Source organism: Arachis stenosperma, chromosome 10 (assembly GCF_014773155.1).
Source record: "Arachis stenosperma cultivar V10309 chromosome 10, arast.V10309.gnm1.PFL2, whole genome shotgun sequence".
NCBI lineage: Eukaryota > Viridiplantae > Streptophyta > Magnoliopsida > Fabales > Fabaceae > Arachis > Arachis stenosperma.
In genome coordinates, this window is record NC_080386.1 from 22753110 (window position 1) to 22767946 (window position 14837).

At 27.8% G+C, this 14837-nt stretch overlaps 1 pseudogene; it reads right to left on the reverse strand.

Moving 5' to 3' along the window:
• Positions 1-9640: 9640 nt before the first annotated feature.
• Positions 9641-14837, reverse strand: part of LOC130956870 (tRNA nucleotidyltransferase cca2-like) — a 49829-nt pseudogene continuing 44632 nt past the window's right edge.

The window sequence follows — 14837 nt, forward strand, 5'->3', positions numbered from 1 at the left end:
TTCTTAACAGGTCTGACCTGTCATACAGTTGATTGGTCTGAGTTGTAGCCTGTTATAAGCTTTTTATAAAGTACTAGGCATTGCCTGTTATTCAGCCTGGCCTAGCCTGAAATCTGTTAAAAGATCTGATAATTTTTTTTACAAAAATAAAAATATTATTTAAAAAATCATTTTTTAATAAAACTAGTTATATGTAATATGTCATATATTTAATATGAGTAAAGTATTGTTTTTGTCCCCAACGTTTGGGGTAAATCTCAAAATTGTCCCTAACGTTTCAATCGTCCTATTTACGTCCCTAACGTTTTTAAATTGACTCAATGTTGTCCTACCGTTAGGGATCCGTTAATAAAATTAACGGCGGGACAAAATTGAGACGATTTTTAAACGTTAGGGACGTAAATAGGACTAAAATGTTGAGGACAAAAACGATACATAGAAATAAATTTTATTTTTATTTTTCAATAATATCAATTTTTTACTGTGCATAGTATTAATTATTTTTAATCATATTTACACTTAATCACCTTATTTTCATTCTAAATAAATTAATTTTTTTTATAATTTTACGCTTAAAGTAATATAATTTTTTTTATAAATAAATAAATTTTATACTTTCATTCTAAATAAATAATGTAATTTTACTTTCATTACTTAATCACATTACTTATATTTTTTTTATAGTTTTACACTTTCATTCTAATCACATTACATTATTTATTTAGAATAAAAGTGTAAAATTTATTTATTTATAAAAAAATACATTACTTTAAGTGTAAAATTAAAAAAATAAATTTATTTAGAATAAAAATAAGGTGATTAAGTGTAAATATGATTAAAAATAATTGAATACTATGTACAGTAAAAATTGATATTATTGAAGAATAAAATTAAAATTTATTTCTGTGTATATCATTTTTGTCCCCAACGTTTTAGTCTTATTTACGTCCCTAACGTTTGAAAATCGTCTCAATTTTGTCCCGCCATTAATTTTATTAACGGATCCCTAACGGTAGGACAACATCGAGTCAATTTTAAAACGTTAGGGACGTAAATAGGACGATTGAAACGTTAGGGACAATTTTGAGATTTACCCCAAACGTTAGGGACAAAAACAATACTTTACTCTATTTAATATTTATAAAAAAATTTAAACTTTTAACATATTTAAAATATACAAAAATATTTATAATAAAATATAATAAATTTAAAATATCTCATAATTTTATTAATAATAAATAATTATTTATATATTTAATTATATTTTAACAGGTCCAGAGAGACCTGACAGGCCTATAAGGCTAATTAGTGAGCCTGACCTATTAATGTATTAAGGCTTTTAAAAGAGCCTGGGCCTGTACCTATTTTATAACAGGCCAGGCCAGGCCAGACCAAACACAGGCCAGGCTGCAGGTCCCTGACAAACCGCCTGACCTTTTTCCACCCCTAATCAAACTGACTTAATAAACTGATTTTCAGTTAATCTAATTGAACCGACCGATCTAGTTTGGTTTTTAGAACAATGAGTGAAAGAGAAATAGCCGTCACAGTTGGCGTGCGTAGGAGTGAGAATTTTTTTTGGTTATATCCCCATACCGTCATGTCGCCAACTAAGAGTGTCTTTTGGATTCATATTGGAGGAAAGAGAAGTCCATTTGAGTGTTTTAAACGTCTTATTTTTATCTTTGATAATTTTATGAAACTCTAAACTCAAATTATATTCACCTCTAAATGTACGTTTTTTCATGTGAAGCAAAAAATTTTAACTTCTACGTTTAAGTTGGAGAAAGTTGATTATAGTTAGGAATTAGATGAGAAATTTATTCTTTTTCTACCAACTCTACCTTTTATTTTCTTTTTTAAAAAAGATGCAAGTAACCGTATAACTTTTATACTAATTCTTTGTGTATGTTCTTCATTCCAAATTTTTTTTGGTCAAAATCTTTTAAATTTGTTTCAATCATGCTAAGGTAAATATTTTAATTTTTTTTATTATTTTTAGTACTCTCTTTCATATTTTGATTTTTATGTTTTTTATTTATATGATAAATATTTTTATATTATTTTTTAATGCTCTAATGTTATATTTTTATTGCATTTTTTTATTCATATGATAACTATTGTTGATATAAATGTTTATTTTTATTAATTTTTATGATATTTTTATTATTTTTTGTTTATATAAATTCTTTTTTTATCTTTTATTGTACTATATTTATGTTGTGTATAAATTTTTTATTTTTTTATTTGATTTTATTCATATAAATTTTATTTACTTCTTATTATAATTTTTTTGTTTATATTATAATATTTTTGTTCATATGATATATATTATTGGTTGTAATTATTATATACTATGTTTGTATGAATTTTTTTTTTGTTTTTATTATATTTCTCACAGTACTTTATTTTCATTTTTATTATATACCAATTATAAATAACAAAAGAGCCATAAATAATAAAAATTTATAATCCAAAATGATACTAAATTAAAGAATACTAACAATACTAAACAAATTATAAAATATGTTTTTTTGTTTGATATTATAAAATGTATAGTGCTCTTTTTTATGTTTATTTTATTTATATAATAAATATTTTTTATATTATTTTTTTTAGTGTTTTGCTTTTTCATATATATTATTATTTCTTATTTTTTTTAGTTCATCTGAATTTTTTTATTATATGAAATTTTTTATGATATTTCTTATTATTTTTATGTATTTTATTAGTATTTTATCTTTTAATTTAATATTTATTAATATTTTTATGTATTAAAATATATTTTGTCAACTTTTATATGTTATTTTAATTTAGTAAGTAAATATTAATTTTATTATAAAATAATGTTTCTTAATAAGATCTATTCAAATATAAAGTAAAATGATAGGATAATATAAAATATTATTTAAATTGATGTCTCTTTTAATAAATTTTCATCTAAAAGTAATTTTGAGTAGTATAATCCAAATAATATTTATTTTACTATAATCCATTTTGATATAAAGATTGCCAAACATAAATCACGTTAATATAAATTTACTTTTCATTAAAATCAAGTTTACAAAATCAATTTTATACAAATTTTCGTTTACAAACTGAAGAGTTTATCCTCAAAGTAATCCCTGAAATTGTACTCGAGTCTCAAAGTAATCCCTAAAGTTAATAATTTCTCAAATTCGTCCCTGAAATTGCACTCCGAGACTCATAATAGTCCTTGAAGAATTTTTCGTTTGTCGGAATCTTAAAACGGCGTCGTTTTGAGAAGTAAAAAAAAAAAGAAAGGAACATTGGAAATGACGTAGTTTTACATTTATTTAAAAATAAATAAATAAATAAAACACGCTAAACCCCACCGCTTTCCCTGAGTCTTCCCTTTCCCTTCTCCAACCCTTTCCTTTCTCCTTCCCCAATCTGCCCTTTTCCTTCCCCTTCTCTCCCTCGCAAGCAAGCTTTTCTCAACCCTCTCTGTCGTCGGCCTCCATTTCGGTGCCGCGCCAATCGTCCCTCCCCAACCTAGTGTTTCACGTTCCTAATCTGCTTCTTCGCACCACCACGAGATCGAGATGCTCTCCGACCTCGCCGTCCAGATTTTACACTTTTTCACTATTTTCAAGCACTCCGTCAACTGTCCCCAACCCTTCGTCGCTGCCGTCTTCGCTCTCAAGCCCGCTGCACTCGCCAGCAACTCCAAAGCCCACCAACAGCTCCACAACGAGGCAGGCGCTCCAGGCCACAAACAGAATATCTCTCACGCCAGCTTCAGGCGCTCTCCATTGTCCCGACTTACAGCTCCTCCCTATTTGTCGACGTCTGCTCTCTGTTCTCTCTGTCTCCCTCTGCATCCTTCTTCTCTTCTCTGCCACAAAGGTGAGTTTTTTTTATTTTTTTTAGTTATTGAATCATTATTGTTTAATATTTTGGATGATTATTGCTGCTGATAATTGTGTTTTAATGTAGCTGCCATGGTTGATTTTTTGTGTTCTTGATTCTATAATTGTTGCTATTTTTTATGATTATTGCTATTTAGGTTGATTGATGCTGGTTATTTAGGTTAATTGATCTTTTCTAATTGTTGTTGGTTCTTTTTTGTGATTTTTTATAATTGTTAGTTTTTTTTTAAATTTGTGATTTTTGTTGGTTCTGAAGATGTTGTTATTGTTGCTTCTATGAAATTGAAGAAGAAGAAGAACATCAGTGAAGAAGAAAATTGGTGAAGATAAGGATTAGTTTTTTTTTATAAATATAAAACGACGTCGTATTGGGGATTAGTTATTTTTTTTAAATAAATACAAAACGACATCGTTTCGGTCCAGCTCAGTTTTTCGGTAGTAAGGATGGACATAAATTATTTCAAGGACTACTATGAGTTTTGGAGTGTAATTTCAAGGACGAATTTGAGGAATTATTAATTTTAGAAATTACTCTGAAGTTCGAGTGTAATTTCAGAGACTACTTTGAGACTTATCTCACCACAAATCTAAATACACACTAATTTCTCGCGAATTATACATGAGTCTAAGTTTATTGCTACTGCTAACTAATAAAATTGCTAATATGTATATAAAATTGCTATATGTATATAGAGTAAAATTTAAACTTCTGATATTTATTTAAAAATAAAATCTCTCCTAACATTTATGAAAAGCATTTGGCGTCTCCTGACCATTAGAAAATAACAATGCGGTCCTTATTCATTTTCTTTGTGTGATCGAAAGGACCTTCTTATGGATTTTTGGGTAAAAAATAATCGAAAGAGTCTAATGGTCAGGGGTGTTGGAAGAATATTTCGATCATCTCCAGTATGGAACTCATTTCAGTCTCTATTTATGGCCCACTTGTCATAAAAAATAACTCCACATCAGCTTTTGCGTCATAAACAGTAGATAGAAACTTAAAGTATCTCTTTTTTCTCTATTAAGAGGAACTAACTTTAGTTTCTATTGTAATCCCACTTAATTAATTAATTAAAATTAATATAGTTACTATTTTTTGTAATAATATTATTAAAATTTATAAATTCAAAAATAAATTGAATATTTTATTTAAAGAAATTGATGGTACAGTACAAAATTTTCCTCTTCTAATTAAGGTAATTAATATAAATTATTAATTGAATAAATATATAATTATTTAATATAATTAATTATTATAATTATTAATAAATTAAATACAATTTAATTATTTAATTAATTATTATTTAAATAATTTTATTAGATAATTAATATAAATTAAATTAAATAAAAATAAATTTATTTAATATAATTAATTATAATTATTAATAAATTAATTATAATTTAATTATATAATATAATTATTTATTAATTATGAATTTATATAATTATTTATTTTTATAATAACTTATCACATATGACAAATTATTATTAGATAATAAAAATTTCTACTTAAAAGATTCTCTTCTCTTAAAAATCATGCAGGAACTTATTTTTTATTTTCTTTAATGGTGGGTCTCTACTTTTGTCAGAAACAATAGGAATTCATATTTTAGCCATTAAAAATACTCTCAAATCATACAAAGAGAATAAATAAAAACTACGTTATTATTTTCTAATAATTAAAAAACGTCAAAAGTCCTTTTTATAAATGGTTAGGAATGAAAAAGAGGTATTATTTTTTATTTAAATAGATAAAAAAAATTAATTATTCTACCAACCTAAATTATACGATAAGAGTGAGAATCTAATGACAAACGGCTGGTAGCGGTTGCAGTTTTCAAAGCGAATCACATGGATTCCTTATCCATAACAATATATAGAACGCAGAAGGGACATGGAAGTTTGGTCAAAATGCTTTCGACTTCCTACGTGAAATAAAGTAAAACATTAGCTTTTTTATATATATACTTTTCACTTTGTATCTTTTATTTGTTCCTATTTAAATTGAATTTAAACTTGGGTGTAGTCATTAGTCATTTAAATGAATGTGTTGTGTTGAAAGAATTTATGTATGTTTGAATAAAGAGATTCATTATTTTTTTATTTTACAAAATTTTTGTGTGCATATTTTGATTTTAGAATATATATGAAACATTTATACCAGTATTCAATCATAAAAGTGTTTAGTAATGGACATATATTAAGGTCATAAAATATTTTTTAGTCTCTATAATTAACATGAGATATACTAATATCTGAATTTAGTGAAACACATGAAAGTTACATTATTTTTAATATATAACACCATATATAATGAGTAGTATGCAATATCTCATAGATTCTTTATCTTTACATTTCTATCTCTAGATACACTACAAATTTTTTTATCAAGTACAAATAAATCCTTGCAAACATAGAGAATATATCTGTTAATTAAATCCAATTAAATTAGTTTAAATTCAACAAAAATTATTATTATTATAATTCAAATATAAATTATATATTTTTTAGACATATCTAAAATAAGTATAATAATTATGTATAGATTAGAGATAACATATTCATATAAACTATAAGATTTTATTAAGCAAAAATAAAAAATTAATATAAATAAAAGAGTAAAACGAACTATTAAACCAAATCTAACTCAATATTATACAATTCATTTAAACTTAAAAATGTTACATGAATTTTCTAAATGCACGTTTCTATATAAATTGAATGAGTGTTATTTGATTTGTCAATTTTCATAGTAAATCAAATCTGCCGAATTCAAATTACCAAAAAAATGCAAATCAAAATAGTCTGAGTTGATTTATGCATGTCATGTCCCTTAGTTTATACATGCATATAACACCCCTAATTATTCGAAACAAGCTATTTTAATTTATCCCTAGTTTTATTCCTATATAATTCGAATAGAGTTTATTCGAATTATACACAATGAACGCTCATGGTATTTCGATTTGAGCTGAGTCAATTTACTTGTTTTCTTATAAAAAGTCCGAGGTACTTAATTGCAACTAGAGTAGATATTATATTTGGAGTTGGTTTGCTTATCAGATTTATGGATGAGTCTTGTACCAACCATTTGCAAGTGGAAAAAAGATTCTGCTATATATTAGAGGTACTTTAAATGATGGTATTTTTTAATGAAAATACTAATAAAGTAAATCTTGTCGATTACACTGATAGTGATTGGGGTGGAGATATTGAAACAAGAAAAAGTACTTTAGAGTTTGCGTTTCATCTTGTTTATGGTGCAATTTCATAGTTTTCAAAGAAACAATCAATAGTAACACTCTCTACAGCAAAAACAAATATATAACAACAGCAAATTTGGCAACGCAAATAGTTTGGCTAAGAAGAATCCTTGAGAAATTAAATGAAAAATAAAATACCCTAACAACAATATTTTGTAATAACAAATCTGCTATTACACTTTTCAAAATATTTTAGTAGTAAAGGAGCAAAAATAATATATAAAAATAATAAAAAATAAGAAAATAAATTTAAATATCTAAAACCAAATATATTAATTAAGCTTTTAATAATTTAATTAACAGATAAAAAAATATTAATTTAAAAATATTTTCTTATTTTAATACTTTAGCAATGTTGCATAATAGTTAAAAAATGTATAGAGTATATAACTTGAATGAACCAACTTTGGTTCTCTATTATCCGGGTGTAATGGAGACAAAATATTGTGAAAAAATTAAAATTAAAATCAAACAATCACAATTTTCTCATATATATATATATATATATATATATATATATATGTCTGTGTGGCAAATCATTTAAATAAAACAAATGGACTAAATATTTATTTAAATACAACAATTGAAAATTAATTACTCACTTGTCCTGTTTTTTTTTTTAAGAAGTGAAAGGAGTTTCACGATTTATATAAAGTAAAATTAGGACAAATAAATAAATAATTTTTAATTATTGTATTTAAATAAATATTTGGTCCATTTATTATATATATATATATATATATATATATATATATATATAAAATAATTTTTGTGTATGAGATTTAAAAAAAATAAATACTAATAGTTTCATTTATATAATTCGAAAAGCTAAGTTTGATTTTGGGTAATTAACTGAGTAGCTAATGCAAATTATTATTATTATTATTATTATTATTATTATTAACTTTTTTAATCTCAATAGATTAAATTTATGTGATAATTTTTTTTAAAATTGATATAGGGTTGACAATGGGTAGGTTAGGATAGGGTTTAGACTCTACCCCTAACTCTATCTACCGGTTAAAAATTTTATTAAAATTCTACCTTATTTTACTTTACCTGCAGAAATATCAAAATTTTTTAAAGTAAATATAAAATTCAATCATTTCGAATCTTATACATATTAATAACATAAAAAAATAAAAAATTAATACTCTAAATTACTAAATTAACAAATTAATTTTAGTGGTTGTTCATTTATTGTAAATCATTACATAAGGGAGGTTGTGGGTTTAACTCTCACTTTCTTTACTATATACCTAATTTTTATAAAATATGTATTTATATGAAATGCGAGTAGAATCAGGTACGAATTTATCCTACCCGTAGACATATCCGAACCGTATTCTACCTTATCCTGCTCGCAATGAATTGGATAATTTATTCTATTCGAACGGATAAATATGTACTCTATCCTACTTCAACCGTACTCTACCTTATTCGCAGTAGATCGACTAATCTACTCTACTCGACTAAATTAAATACCTGCGAGTAGAATATGAATGGTCAATCCTAAGTCCTAAACTGAGACAACCACGTTATTATAATAAAGACATTGTATAAATACGTATATATTTATTATTTTCTTTCCTAAAGTTGAATGGGGCAAATGTCCCCGTCACCAACATGAATGGATCCATCCATCCTTGCATATAATAAAGACACTTAAAACAAATTTTTTAAAGATATTTTTAAATAATTAAAATTTAATATATATAATTTATTAAATTATGTTATTTTTATTAAAATTAAATCAGATAAATTAATTTAGTCAAAAAATCAATAAATTACATTTTGAATAAGTTTAAATTAATTTTTTTATAAAAAATAATTATAATATTCTATAATAAAAAATGACTAAAATATTTTTATTATATATATATATATTTTGAGAATCTTAAATTTTAACCTTTTTTTTTATGCCATTATAGAGTTAGAATTTAGGATTTTTAAAATTAAAAAATATATATAATAAGAATATTTTAGTCATTTTTTATAATAAGATTATTGTAGTTATTTTCTATAAAAAGAATATTAATTTAGATCAGTTTAAGGTTTGATTTACCAATTTTTTGACTAAATTAATTTGACTGATCTAATTTTAATTTTGACAAAAATAATATAATTTAATTGATTATATGTATTAAATTTTAATTAAAAAAAAACATCTTTAAAAAAAGACGTTTTAAACATATTTATCGGAATAACCTCCTTATGTCATGCAATTTTATTTTGATTATTTCTACATTTTTTTCTATAACTAATTTGATGTATAAAAAAGAATTGCTTAGAAAATATGAACTACTTACAAAGTTAAATTTTAAATAATTTATTTATTTTAATAATTAATATAAATACATATCTTTATAAATAATTTTAGATATATTCATATATCATGTTTATATACATAAATAATTTTATCCTAATTGAGAGCTTCATACAACATTCACAAGCCATGTGTGCATGAAGTGATTTCTCGTATCATCCAAGGTAAAGGTGTTCCGTATTTCTATCTCGGTGACATGGTATGGAAACAGACAAATGATCAAAGGCACTCCGACCTCGCTCCAACTTTACCCGCTTAGAATTGGTTTCTCTTAACCAATCAATGTATTCCTCAGTAGTTCTAGAAGGATTGGCAAGTTGCCATGCCATTGATTTTTCTTTTTGCAAGTGAAAATGATAAATTAAAATCTTAAATTTAGTCAACGTGCAATGTGCGTGACTGTGGGAACAAAATTGCAGTGTCTTCGCCACTGATCAATGGCTTCACCTCCCAAACTTTTTCGAGGCCTGTTATCCACCAAAATATGTTAATATTTTACATAACGTGAGCTCCCTATCACTTCATCTTACTCAAGCCATCCATGCTCCTATTTTGGTTAACTTCTTTACATAACTTCACTTGAAGTGGTGAAAATTATAACTAAAACAAAGCCAAGCAGAGATGGAACAAAGAAAAGAGATACAACTTCAAATGCTCAGCTAACTAGGATCATGAATACGAAGTAGAACAGGTAGATGCTGCAGTAAATTTCTAGTATAAGCTATACACATCTTACACATTCATTCTTCAAAGGATGCAAGCAAGAGACACGAGCATCAATGCTACAAGTTAAACACGTATCAAAGACTAATATAGTTCACCTAGTTTTTATTATAGAACTCTCCACTGTATTAAACAGATCTCTTCGTTTGTGCAATTGTGAGGATTCATCCTCAGTGTCGTTAATGGCAATGGGATGTATTAATATGGATACCAATAGTGCAACTCTCCATAAATCTTTAATCTCCCTCAAGAGAAAACCTACATAAATCAAATATAAAATCTTGGTCATCACAGATGTAATTCATAATGTAAAATAACTTAGCAGTCACACCCTAGAGAAACGGATGCAGAAGAGCTGGGTGGGCATCACATTGCAAAAATACTTCCACTATCCATTTCTTATGTTTTCTTTCATTTAATTGAGGTAATCGAGCTAAGTCGCTTAAAATAAACTTACTTAACAAGCAAAGTGTAGATTGTGGCTTGAGTGAAGTGCAAATACTATGTAGGAAACATTGATTATAAAGTGAATTGAGGGTAGCATCCATGGCTAAGTTCCACTGAAAAACTCAATAATTTAGATAAAAATCACAACATAGTAAAGTATAATAAAATTAGCATACAACACAGTACAACTTACAAAACTAGCAAAAATGAATTAACTGAAGACTGAGGACAATATGAGCTAGGAAATAAAAAGGGATACTGCCAATACTAAGGTAGCAGATCAAGAACAATGTACCTGTTAGAACCCGGACTCTAGAGGCAATAGAGATATCATCAGTTAATCCTCTCATCCAATCAACATCATCAGGTTGCAAATGATCATTAGATGCAAGACAAGGAATCAATGACAAGAATTTCTGTGATGCTCGGTGTAAATCAAGCACCAGGATTTTAAAAGACATATACAATTACAAACACATCAACCAAGAGAAACATAAACCAGATTCTGAAAAACTAAAATGATATATAATACAAACGTTAGAACTCTGTTATTCCGGGTTGTACTAAGGGTAAATGGGAACTAACCTATAATTCAAAATAACATGTTATCCTCTTAAACCAACATGTTATTTGGAATACAAGAAGACTGACTAAAGGAACTGCATTATATAACAACAATATTAAAATGTTCCTCATAAATAAGATTTCACGGATAAAATCAGTTTGAGTTTTCATCTGAGTATCGGATAAAACTTGAGCTCAATATAAATAATCCTTAAAATGAGACAAACAGTCCCTCCCAAGATTGTCTAATAGTGTGGTTGTCATCTCTACGTGTGTCGCATGACAGTCTAACTATATATAGATTGTGGTTTCTACAGGTCTAATATGAAATATTCCAAAACACCAACTAAAGGAAAAAAAAAAAGAACAAAGCAAGACACTAGATTTCTAATTTAGACATTTTGCAAGATGTATCAGTTCAAAGCTCAAAAAGAACAATACAAATTCAAAAATAGTATCACATAAAATGGACGAGACACATACCATCTTCGCTTTCTTAACTTGGAAAGTGATATTTTTAAGTGAGAGGAACAATGCAGTAAAAAGTGACAATCTCCTTTCTTTGTCCTAAGTAACACAAAGGAATCACTTATCATGACCAAATATAATCAAGCAATCCAAAAATGATAATCGAATGACACCGATTTTCTATTGTGACAACAATATATGTGAAGATGGATTATGGTAAAAATGAAAAGCACATTACTCACTTTAAAGGTTGAATATTTGAGTAAATGGATAAGGTTCCATGCAGTATCCAAGTAAGCCCGTTTTGTCTTGTGCAAGTGAATAATAAAAAACAAAATAGAGAACCAAAAGCAAAAATAGGTTTAGCCATTTAGGCAGTGAAAGAATAAAAGTGAGAAAAGTGGTTCTTCATAATTTGGTCAACTACTCCAGTAGTATTGCTAATAAACTATTGATTATGCTACATATTTGTGGAATTCTCTAAAATTCTTATCATTTTGTTTCATAAAAATAAATATTTAAATATTTTGATAGAAAAAATCTAAAAATTAAGTAAATAAATGAAACACTAGAAATATCTAAATTTAAAATAGGTTAATATATAAAAATATCCGAGCCTTAAAATTATCTAAAATCAAGCTTATAAATAGGCCATCATGGAGTTTATTGTAATCAACTAACAAACACAAGTTCCATTAATTTTTGTACTCTCTCATTAACCCATTAATAATATAATTATCAATTTTCTCAAACCATTCATTCAAACTATTTATTCAATCAAAACTATCCTTGCTACAATATTCAAGTCCACAATACACTAAGGTCTAGTTTAAATAAATAGCTTAATTAAGTTTCTTTTGAAAAAATAGCTTAAACAATAAATGCTTATATTAAAAGTAGCTTATTTAAATAAGTTATTTTGTGTTTGGTTTTTTAGTTCTAAAAGTGCTTGATAAACCACTATTTTATGGTTTATATTGTGTTTAATTGTGTGATTTTATCATGATCCTTACCCACTTATTCATTAATTTAGCATGCATTTATATTTCCTTCCTGAAATTATTACATGATTGAAAACTGCTTCTTAGAGACTTTTAATTATGCATTTTAATTCTCCTTTATTCCATTTGATGCCGTAATCTGTGTGTTAAGTGTTTCAGGCTTTATAGGGCATGAATGAGTTGGAGATTGGAAAGGAAGCTAGCAAAAATGGAAGGAACACGAGAAATTGAGGAGATAACCAGCGAGAAGTGACGCGGCCGCATGTCTCACGCGTTCGCGCGAAAGAGGAGAAATCGCAGTGACGCGGCCGCATGGCTCACGCGACCGCGCGGATGGAAAAAGCACAAGTGACGCGGAAGCGTGGACGACGCGAACGCGTGGCAGGGAAAACGCGAATGACGCGTCCGCATGGATGACGCGATCGCGTGACGTGCGCGATCTGCATAATCTGCAGAATTCGCTGGGGGCCATTTTGGACCCTATTTTGACCCAGTTTTCGGCCCAGAACAGCAGACTAGAGCCAGAGAACACGCAGAAACCAGAACAATAATTCATTCTACACAATTTTAGTTTTAGATCTAGTTTTTACTCCTCCTCTAGGTTTTTCTCTCTACACATTCATAGTTCTTAGGATTTTATTTTTCTATCACTTTTTGCATTGGGATACTGAGAAGAGTTATTACCTCATCAAGACTTCGTCATTCTAGTTCGTTTTCTTTACTTGGCTTTACTCTTCCATGTCCTTTGCTTTGTTAATTTTACCATTGGAATATTTTTAGGATTATTTAATACAAGAATTACTTTTATTTTTAATTGATTATTTTGATTTTTATTTAAAATGTCTTTCTTTAATTCCTTTTTTCATATGTTATGAATTTTACATTCACAATGAGCGAGTAGTTTCCTAACTTGATGGGGAGTTGATTGAAAGGAACCCTTGAGTTGGAAAGCTTAAAAGAAAGATTGTAATTGTGTTTATTGTTGGATTGCCCTCTAGTCACTAATACCAATCCCTTTTAATTAAGTGGGTTGCAACTTGTGAACGGACGTAGCATTCCAACTTGTTTGATTTTTCCTTACCTAGTAAGAGATAACTAAACAGGATAACCTTTAATTATCAATTAATCTAGAGAGTAATTCAACAATAATGGGGCTTTCAACTAATCAATTCCCAGTCAAGGCTTTTATTTACATTATTCAAATTCTCCAATTTTATTTCCTGTTTACTCAACTCAAACCTTTTTGAAAACATCTGATTAATAAAATAGCACACTTTTCTGCAACTCGTTGGGAGACGACCTGGGATTCATACTCCCAGTATTTTAATTTTAAATTTCTGTGACACCTTTCTAAATTGAAGATTTCTGGTGAGTTAAGAACTATACTTGCAACGTATATATTTTAATAATTTTTAATTCACCAATTTCTGCCCGCATCAATTTTTGGCGTCGTTGCCGGGGACTTGCAATAGAGTGCTAAAGTTATTAATTAGAATTTATTTATTTGCATTTTATTTTATTTTTGTTACTATGAGCTGTACGTTTCTTTCGTTAAATGACGTGTTCACTTCCTGATCCAAGCTTGCCAGTATTTGACCCTGAAATTGAAAGAACTCTTTCACGTATAAGGCAAGCTAGGCGTCGGCGACTCCTCTTTGAGGACGAACCTGAACCGTCATCTAAGGAAGAAACAAGCTCCCTCTGTACTGATCCAGTTCATTTACGTGCATGTGACATGGCAGCGCCTAGAAGAGTCACTATCCAGGAGGAAGGAGCCCCTGATTTTACGCTCCAACTATTCCAGGCACACCACCCAGTAGTAGCTGTAGATTTTGAAATAAAGTCTTCACTACTCAACTTGATGCCCAAGTTTCATGGCTTACCTGCTCAAGAGCCTATCAAGCATCTTAGGGATTTTCAGACTGCTTGTTCTACTGTTAAGCGTGATGGCACTGATGAAATCTCCATTCTATTGAAAGCCTTTCCGTTTTCTCTTGAGGGAAAGGCAAGAGAGTGGTACTACACTCAACCCGGAGCAACTGTTTCCAACTGGGATACACTTAGGAGAGAGTTTCTGGATAAATTCTTTCCAGCTGAAGTTACCGATAAGCTGAGGAAGGACATGTCTATGATCGTTCAGGATGAATCT